Below are 9,990 nucleotides of genomic sequence, written 5' to 3'. Positions count from 1 at the left end.
ATAGATGCAAAATGAGGTGTGTATTTTCCATCAAGTCAGGGTCCACCTTCAATTAGCCCCTAAAGGCAAGGGACTAGAAAATAAACACAGATGGCTATTACATGCAGTTTTTATACTTTTTAGAGACACAGGTTACATCAGCAAGGTTACAATTCAAACTAATTAGCTAAGCATATTGACTTTTTTTTTTAAAGAAAGCATTTAATTGGGGCTTGTAGACAGTTTCAGAGGTTTGTCCATTATTATTGTAGGGAGCAAGCTAGGGAGCTCATTGGAATGTAGGTAGACATGAAGCTTGAGAAGTAGCTGAGAATTATCCATACTGACCCATAGTAGTAAAAGAGGGAGACACTGACCATCTGCTTATGTTCCTGTTGTTTTAACTGTTTCACCATGTGTTGTGGTTGGAATAAGAATTGCCCCAAGGGCTCATAGAATAAATTTGAATGCTTAGTCATTAGGTAATAACACTGCTGGAAAGGGATTAAGAAGTGTGGCATATTGACCTTTAAATCTATTGGCTAGAAAGCATGGGAGGATCATGAAACACATTTGAACTCTACCTGGGACACTCCTGACAGTTGGGGAACTATTAGGCAGTACATTCTGAGTTTTTTCTGAGAATTTTTTTTATTTAAGGTTGTTCTTGTGGGTGGTGAATAGAATGTGGCCTAGCCTTAACCCCAGGAGGGAGAGGGAAGCTGTAAGAGGGTGGGACTGGAAAAAGCCCTTAGGGTCCCTTAGGGTCCCTCAACATATAAGTACTACCCGGGTCCTTTGTGGGTGAGACAGGTATTTGAGTTGGACAAGGACTTTCTCAGCCTGGATGTGCTTGAACATTATGGACATGATTAACTGTGGTACAGAACAATATGCCACAGAGTATACCCTTTTTTTAGAACAACATTACTCACAGATGATCATTAAAATGTCTATTTGCCCTGGTTGGAAGCCTCTGGTTTCTGCTACACTATCAATACTGGGTTTGTCCCAGAATTCCTCCCTAATGCTGTTGCACTGTGTCATGGAGATCCTCTAGCTTTGGATCTGTAGGACCAGTACCTTCATGTGCACCAGCATTTCATACATGGTGTAGATGTTGGGGTGAGTCTACTCTAAGACCTGGATCTGTCTCTCAGTGATAACTGAGTTGGTCATTCCAAAAACTCTCCAGCACTCAAACTACAAGGGCCAGTTTTCCTGCTTAGCACAGGTGGGGATGAAGGCTAGCTCTCCTGCCTATGGCAGAAGGCAAGAGTCAGGACCACATCTCCTGTGCTCATGTCATTGGTGCCAGCTCTCCTGAAGGGACTGAGTGCATCAGCCAGCAAGGCCATGTGCTCTCTGCCCCTTTAAGACAAACAGGGAATGGCCAGACTGGTAGTGAGTACATACCTGCAAACACAGCACTTGGAAGTAAAGGCCAAAAGGGACTGCATCAGAATCAAGGCCAAATATGGAAGAAATCTCCAGAATTCCTACTCAAGTCTTAAGTTTCATGTCCCAACCAGCCCCTTGGCCACATTCCTGGATCTATGCTTGTCCCAGGAGAGAGGGCTGCAGGCACGAGGGCTTCCCTGCTTGAGTGATAGTTCTACAATAACAGATCGTCATCTTGACACAATCTCAGATCTTGAGGACTTCAAGAGCAGGAAGTAATGTTCATAGCACCCACGTTTCCAGGGTGCTGTCCACATTTGTGAGGACTCCTGTGATGTTAACTACATGGTTTCAGGTCATCTCTGTGTCAGCAAGCTCTCAAGGCCAAAAAGACAGAGCAATGATGAATCCCAGGTTTTCAATGTGTCAAGTCATGCCTTCCCAATGGGGGCATCCAACATAGACTAGGACTCCAGGAGAGGCAGTGTTAGGATTTGTTCACTTGGAGCCAAGCATGAGCACCTGCAGGAAATGCCTTCAAAGTCTAGACAAAAAGAATCTGACAGGGCAGCTCCAATCCACCATTGAGGGCTCATTTTCTGAGCTTCCCCGCCGCAAGCGAGTGCTCTTTGGAACCGGGGGAACCTCCTGTCTTCCCCCAGCATCAGCCCACCCAAACCAAATGGTCCCCCACTCTGAGCTGGCTAACATGAATTACCTAGTTTGACTGGCTGAAAGGGCAGAGATGTGAACTGGCAGGCAGGACTCAGAGTAGCAAAAGAAAAACAGAGATCTTGACTGGGAGAACAAAAGAATTATTAGACTTTTATTAGATTATTAGATTAGGGGGCATTGAATGGCACACATGGGAAGCCTGCATGATCCCAAACACTTATATGTTTATGGTGATGGCATACCTTGGAATTCTGATTCTTCCCTGTGCTGACCACATGCTTCCATGGCCAAGATTAGCAAGCCACAACAAAACAACATTCCAGGAAATATAGACCTGAAAGCTCTAGAGAGGTATAGGGCACCTACCCAGTAGGGGATACCAAGTTGAAACAAGACTTTCCACACAATACCCTCACCTGGGAGCTTCTATGACTGATAAGTCATCACTAGTGGGCTCCAGTAAGCAGTGGTTGCAAATGACGAAAAAAGGGCAAAGGTGGAAGTCGATGGAAGGACCATCCCAGCAAGGTCTGCAGTTGGACTGAAACCAGGCTGAACATGGCCACTCCATGTGATGGTCCAGGTGCTGCCACAAGTGGGAACTTCTGTAGTGCAGAGATCTTCCTTGCAGCAGGAGGTATTCACTTTGAAGTTGAAGACAGTATGTAGAAACTCGGTCTTTTCAAGATTAGTAGGGCAGATGGGAAGGCAGAGATTATTCTTTACTTTGCTACTGTGAGAGTCTGCAAGACATCTGAGAGTTAATTACTTCTGCAGGAACAACAGAGGATCCCAATGTCTGGGCCACATGCCACCTCCCCTGGATGGCCCAGTCTAGTCTCTAAGTCACGTTGAAGCCAGACATGGTATCTCAGACTTGTAATCCCATAACTTGGAAGACTGAGGCAGGAGGATTTTTATGAGTTCAATTCCAAACTGGGCTACATGGGGACTTCTAGTCTATCCTGTGGCTAGAGTGAGACCCTGTCTTCAATAACAAACAAAATGAAAATCAAAGCCATGGGCTGTTAAAGATGCTTGGTGGATAAAGTGCTTGTGTGCACAACCATGAAAACGCCACTTCCCACTGCTACAGGGCATCAAAACATGGACGTGAGTGGTGACCTAGTTGTATCTCTATGCTTAGGACACAAAGATGGAGATCCCCAAGTAAGCTCACTGGCTACACCAGCTCAACCTGCAAGCTTGGGGTTCAGTGTGAGACCCTTCTCCAGTAAATAAATAGTTGTCACAGAAGATTCCCATCAACTTCTGGGTCCGGTACACTGTACCTCCCCAGTGCATATACATGCATCCACACATGTGTCCACAGGTGCCCTTACACACAATGTGCTGGGGAAGTAGCTCAGTCAGTGAAGTGCTTGCCACATGTAAGCCTAAGGACCCAAGTTCAATCCTCAGCAACCACGTAAAGAGCCAGTCAAGTATGGGAGTGGTGGTTTTGATATCTGTGCTAAGGGGCATAGAATCTGGAGGTCCTGGGAACTCTCTACTACCTTCCTCCAATCCAACTGCCCCATACTTGGAAAATTCTAGGTCCCAGTTTAAGATCTTGTCTTGAAAAACAAGGTGGTTGGGACTGGAGACATGACTCAGTGGTTAACATCACTTGTTGCTCTTTCCCAGGCCCCACAGGGTGCTTTATAACCATCTAAAATTCCAGTTCCAAGAGAAGCAAGTTTCATTTGCATAAAAAAGTAGACAGTGCCTGAGGAATGGTACTTAATGATGTCCTCTGACTTTTGTATACATTACATTATATATGTTCATACATGTACACCCATATTTACACACACACACACACACACAGAGCACAATGTAACATCGCCCAGTGGCAGAAAGGGCAACCAGCCTCTCAGACTTGCAGTTTGCCAGGCAGTTATATCTAGGAGACCTACTCCAGGAGACAGGCAGGCTGTGGGCAGTAACAGGAAACTGGAAAGCAGGGTGGGGCTGCTCCTGCCATGTCTATCTGAGCATATGCCTGGAATCTGGCAGTTTGGAAGATCTGATATGTCCTAAGGTCTCTTTCAATCTACATTCCTAAGTCATTCTTTTAGCCTAAACTCCAGATTCCTTCATTATATGCAAAGACTCACAGATGTTTCCAGCTCTCCTGGTCTGTTAGTGAGCCAGTAAGGCCTTAGACATAAAGTATGGGCAGCGGCAGCACAGGGAGATGATGATGACTATGGATGCCAATGGGCAGCCCTGCTTTATGATCCACATCTCAGCGCATACCTGGAACCCAACAGCCTCCACTTTGTAGTAGTCCCACTTCAACTTCAGGAAAGTTCTTGGAGGGAGGGGAACCATGATCTGTAACAAGTACCCAGATGTGGGAACTAAAAAGGGGGGCTGGGGAAAGAGGGGGGAGAGAGGATAACACACATCTGGCCAGAGTGGCCAGAAGTCTTCCCTATGCTCTGGGAAGGCAGATGGGGGAGGGCTGCCTGACACTTTCCACTCGGCCCCGGGTGGGCATCTAAGCCACTGAGCCCACTCTGTGGAGGTGGACAAGAGGCAGCCCCCAAACTGGGGCCCCGGGATGACAACTTGTAGCCCCGGAGTTATGGGAGAGAGGGCTGAGGGAGAGAGGTTCCCACGCAGGCAAGAGTAAGCACAGATGAACAGAGACAGTCTATGATTTTAGAGCTTTATCATAGAACGGCAGGGGGAAAGAGAGAAAGTTGAGAGAGAGAGAGAGAGAGAGAGAGAGAGAGAGAGAGAGAGAGAGAGAGAGAGACTGGTCATGGCCAAGAGGAGAGAAAGGGGAAAGGAGAGAGAGCAGAAGAGCTAGAGAGTAAGAGGGAGTGAAAGGATAGAGGAAAGTAAGAGCAAGAGAGCAAGAGGAGTGAGAGAGTGAGGAGGGGCCATATAGCCACTCTTAAAGTATGCAGCTATCTTTTTTGTTGCTAGGTAACTGGGGAGGAGTTTAGCCTGAAGGTCAGGAGCTTGGGACATTGCCTCTGTGATTACTAACCATGCTTCTCCTGTGGGGGCTGAGGGGGTGGTAACTGCGACAGGAGCCAGGGTTCCAGGAGACATGAGAGAACTCCTCTGTCCCATGTAGGTGAATTATCACCACCGGGTCTCAGGGTTCAACATCTCAGCTCAACTGGAGACCAGAGTGTCTGTGTATAGCCCAATGCCCCACACCCAGACTTGATCTTTTATCCCATGTTACCCTCACCCATCTTTATATAGATCACAGGGAACTTATCCATAATAACTTCTGCCTCCTGAGCTATACAGAATCCATCAGGGTAGTGGCAGGGAAGTGATTTACAGGCAGTCTCAAGTGGGGCCTTCATACAATGGTAGCACTCTAGCCCCTGAGCTGAGAAAGAAGAAAATACTTGAGGGCTAGGGCATGTGCTTCCTAGAGTAGACTTCTCCTCTCCAATGTCTTTACTTTCACACAACTGCTGGCCTCTAGGACAGAGAAAGGACATTAATGCACAGTAAACTCCACTAAAACCAAGAGCCATGGTTGGTCGAATATGCTCTGTACTACTGTCACAGCTAGCCAAGCCCCACAGGTATTGAGAGATATTGAGAGATAGTCACCATATTGAGAAGACGTAGATACTAAATGTACGCTGAAAAGGTGAGTGGCTGTGTAAGTAGGTCTTGGGTCCATGAAAAAGGGAGGGATGTTCTGACCTATCCAACCTGCAGAGCTAGCCCCTGGGAAGTGGAGTATGACAGAGCACTGATATTCCCAGAGTCCATTAGAAGATGAGGTTCAACATGATGCTTCCCACAACACAGATGTAACTAGAGGTATAGGAGCATCAGAGAGCTCTGATCTCTTAGTTTAGGGAAGTTCTAGCATTGGGGCCTCAAGTGGGATGGGATGGGCATAAGAAAAATTCAAATGCCAAGAGTTAAGGATTCCAAACCCCTTGACTTGGCAGCAGAGTCAGGAAAAGAAGGATCTGCCAGTTTGAGCACCCAGGCCAGTGGCCTGACTGGGACAACATGTCAGCAGGATAGTCTATGGACAGGCTGTTCTGGTGGTCAGGGTTTGTGCCAGAGGTAGAGAGATCCAAAAGTTCTGCTGGCATCTTTTGATGATTGCAAGGCAGGTGCTGGCAGGATTACAGACCCAGTAAAGCACCCAGCACAGGAGGCTTCACCCACCACACGCCGATTCCCGATTCACTGACTCCAGCACACCTCAGTCACCAGGCACACAATGGAGGTGCAGGTGTACCCACAACCCTGAGGACCTTTTCCATCTCCATTGTACCCTCCTGCCACTCTCCCATTTTCCATCTTTCTGCACACAGTAGAGTCACAAGGAGGATGAGCACACAGGACTTTGTAGCATGAGAACTGTCCATTCTGGGAGAAGGGCTGCACAGATCAAACCTTGGAAGTTGGAACCAGTTAATAGACCCCCGATCACATCCCTGGGCTCTCACAGGGCTCAGGCATCCAATCTTCCCTCCCTCCAACCCCCCCCCCAGCTTTCCCTGAGGAATTCATGTCTGCCTACTTCTCTCCTCCCCCACCCACCCAGCGTTTCCTTCCTAATCCCACACTCCCAACCCCAGCCCTATCCTGAGGGCTCTTCCCTTTGTCACCTAGCAGCTCCCTCCTGACACCAGTCCTTACTTCCTCTCTGACCAGGCTGCAGGCACAGTGGCAAGGTCTGTCAGATGTGCACTGAAGTACTTTACCATTCCTCAGCTCCTTCTAGCTGTCATCCTGAAAAGAGAGATTTTTGGTTCTTACATTCTCCAGGTCAATATAAGTGTAAGACTTAGCCAGATTTGTATAGGAGTTGGGGGAGGGAGGACCATGCAGTTAGGAATGGACCATGGTGCTGGAGAACTAAGAAGGCAGAAGGGCAGGTACCATGGTTGACTTGTGCTTGCCATTCAGAAAGCCAGGGAAGGAGGCAGCCTGCTAAGCCTTTTCCTGGTTTGTGTTTTGTTTTCCTTCATGTTTTTGGTTTGTTTGTTTGTTTGTTTATTTGAGAAAAAGGTTTTCTCTGTAGCTTTGGCTGTCCGGGAACTTGCTCTGTACTCCAGTCAGGCTTAAACACATATCCAACCAACCCTGTGTTCCAGATGCTGCTTCTGCCAACACCACCTTTTTCCTGTTTCTAAATAAAAGATATGGGTTGCAGTGGCTCAGAGCCCATGGCCCTCCTTACTATAAGCAGGCAAATGTCACCAGTGCTGGGACTGCAGGTCAGCACAACCACAACCCACTCAAGATTTTTATTCTTAAATTCAGGGTCTCTGTTATTGCTTGTATTCTGGTATAAGACACCATCACCAAATCTAGGTCCATGGAGTTCTCCTGTTTTGTAACAACTGTAGTTTTGTAACTGAACACAGTGGGTTTCTCCCAAGAAACTGCTCTTGTATGCCAGGAAAAGAGGAAGTGAGAGTCCCAAAGCTCATCTTTCTAAATAAGGCAGGAGCGTTAGGGAGACACGTATACTTTGCAGGCTAAGCTTCTATGACAAGGCAGAAGAGGTTCAATCCCAAATTCAACTGCAGAGAGGAGCGCCTCTAGAGGCCGGATGTAACATGACAACCAGCGAGTTTATGGTCTGGATGAGTGAAGACAGGTGCTTTGGGCTGGTTCTATGTGTCTTTCTTTGAAGGGCGTTATCCGAAACAAAGAAGCACAAAAACTGAAAATTAAGCAGCTTTCCTCCTTAAAAGCTGAAGAATTTGTCATTGAGTGACTGCTTAGCTCTTGAGATGAAACTGTGGATATAGTTCAGTTGATTTTATTTACTGTATTTTATTTTATTATTTTTGGTGTGGTGTTTGAGGTTAGGATCACTCAAGTCTGATGGTACCCAGCTGTCCCAGAACCAGCTGTGTAAACACTCTTGTTTTTGACACAGACAGACATGGCAGTACTCTTAAAAATCACCCCAGCATGTACATGAGTGTGGGCTTCTGGAGTCTACTTGCTCCTGTCTGTCTGTTTGTATTACAATGGTTTTTGTTTTGGTTGGTTTCGGTTTTTTTGTTTGTTTGTTTTCTTTAAACACAATCTCAAGTATCCCAGGAACTTGCTAAGACTTTAAGGATGCTCTTGAACTTCTGATGCTCCTGCCCCTGCCTTCAGAGTCCTGGGATTACAGACTTGCCCAATCAAATTCTGACTATCCCAACTTCATGTGAATTTCAGTAGTAGCCAATCCTAGCCTTTTTCATCCCTTCCCTCTACTCCCTCCCTTCCTTACTTCTCTCCTCTCTTGCCACTCTCCACCTGACAACCTGAGTTTGAGCGCTAGGATCTATAGAGTAAGAGAAGTCTTATATGTTGCCTTGTGACCTCCACACATGTACCTGTGACATGTATGTGTGCACATAATCATATACAATTAATACATAATTAGTTAATTAATTAATTAATTAAAAACCATTTCTAATTTTAAGCATTGACTACTCTTCCATTTATTTAGGCCTGCCTTCATTTCTTTCATGGCTTTTAATGTCCCAGGCTTGTGCCACCTTGTTTAAACTTATTCCTGGGTGAGTGCTACTTTTTCAGGCTGTTGAAAAAACAACTGTCCCCTTCATGTCTTCCTGCTCTTCATTGGTAGTCAATAAAAAACATCCCTGGCTTTGTGTGTTGACCTCATATCCTGCATTTGACTGACTTTCTCCCTTAGCTCTTCCTATTATTACAGGACCTTATTGATGGTTCTGCTTTTCCAGGTAAATCCTTTAATAGAGGGTGTGGAGAGCAGGGCGTGGAGAACACACCTGTGATCCAGCACTGAAGGATCTCAAGTTCAAGGCCAGACTGGCTTGCAGAGGGTTGGAGACAAGAGCCCGAGAGCTTGTGGACAGAAGTAGTTCCCCTCCTTGTCCAGCAGGTGGCATATACTCCCACAGAAGGTTGTTATCTCTGCACATCTCCATGCCCTGATCTCTTCTTTCAAAGATCATTCCAGTTGGGTAAGATCTGTTCTAATGGCATCATTTTGTCTTAGTTAATAGTCCTGTAGCAATAAATCCATAACAACAGGGACACTAGGGACTCAGATATGCAACACATGAGGCTGAAATTTGAAGGTTAAAAAGCTGCTTTGAATTATCTTCAGTTGTGTGTATTTGTTTGTGCTGGCTTTTATATGGTTGACACAAGGAGTGACACAATTAGGAGGTGTGGCCTTGTTGCAGTAGGTGTGAAACTGTGGACATGGGTTTAAGACCCTCTTACTAGCTCCCTGGAAGTCAGTCTTCTTCTAACTCCTCTAACACCACATCTGTCTGGATGCTGCTATGCTCCCATCTTGATTAAAATGGACCAAACCTCTGTATTAATCAGGGTTCTCTAGAGTCACAGAACTTATGGGTAGTCTCTATATAGTAATGAAATTTGTTGATGACTTACAGTTTGTAGCCAAACTCCCCAACAATCGACATCAGCAGCTGTGAATGGAAGTCCAAAGATTAAGCAGTGACTGTCCCACAAGACAAGCAGGCCAAGAAGAAAGGGAAGCCTCCTTCTTCCAATGTAATTATGTCCAATCTCCAGCAGAATTTATGGCCCAGATTAAAGATGTGTGCACTGATGGCTGCTTCTGGGGCTTGCTTTGTCCCAGATGAGCTTGAAGTCAGTGATCTCTTTGCCTTAGTCTCCTGGGATTCAAGTCACTATGCCTAAAGATCTCCATACCAAGATCCAGGTCAGAAACTTGTATCTGCCAGCCTCCAGATGAGGGTCACAGGTGAGCCTTCCAATTCTGGATGGTAGTTCACTCTGAGATATAGTCAAGTTGACAACCAGGAATAGACACTATAACCCATGCCTTGTCAACTTGACACAAATAATATCTCATGTCTTCTTGAAGCAATAACAAGGTCATGAATATTCCTATCATGATATAACTGTTCCTTGTACAATCGCAAATGCATTTGTAAATTA

General features: G+C 46.0%; 1 pseudogene; it reads right to left on the bottom strand.

The window, feature by feature from the left end:
• Window positions 1-2,501: 2,501 nt before the first annotated feature.
• LOC110288798 lies at window positions 2,502-6,425 on the bottom strand (annotated as a pseudogene).
• Window positions 6,426-9,990: the final 3,565 nt, after the last annotated feature.

This window comes from Mus caroli, unplaced genomic scaffold, assembly GCF_900094665.2.
Source record: "Mus caroli unplaced genomic scaffold, CAROLI_EIJ_v1.1 scaffold_6637_U2_1, whole genome shotgun sequence".
Classification (NCBI taxonomy): domain Eukaryota; kingdom Metazoa; phylum Chordata; class Mammalia; order Rodentia; family Muridae; genus Mus; species Mus caroli.
The sequence above is the reverse complement of the archived record's forward strand: the minus strand, read 5'-3'. Positions and strand labels throughout refer to the sequence as shown.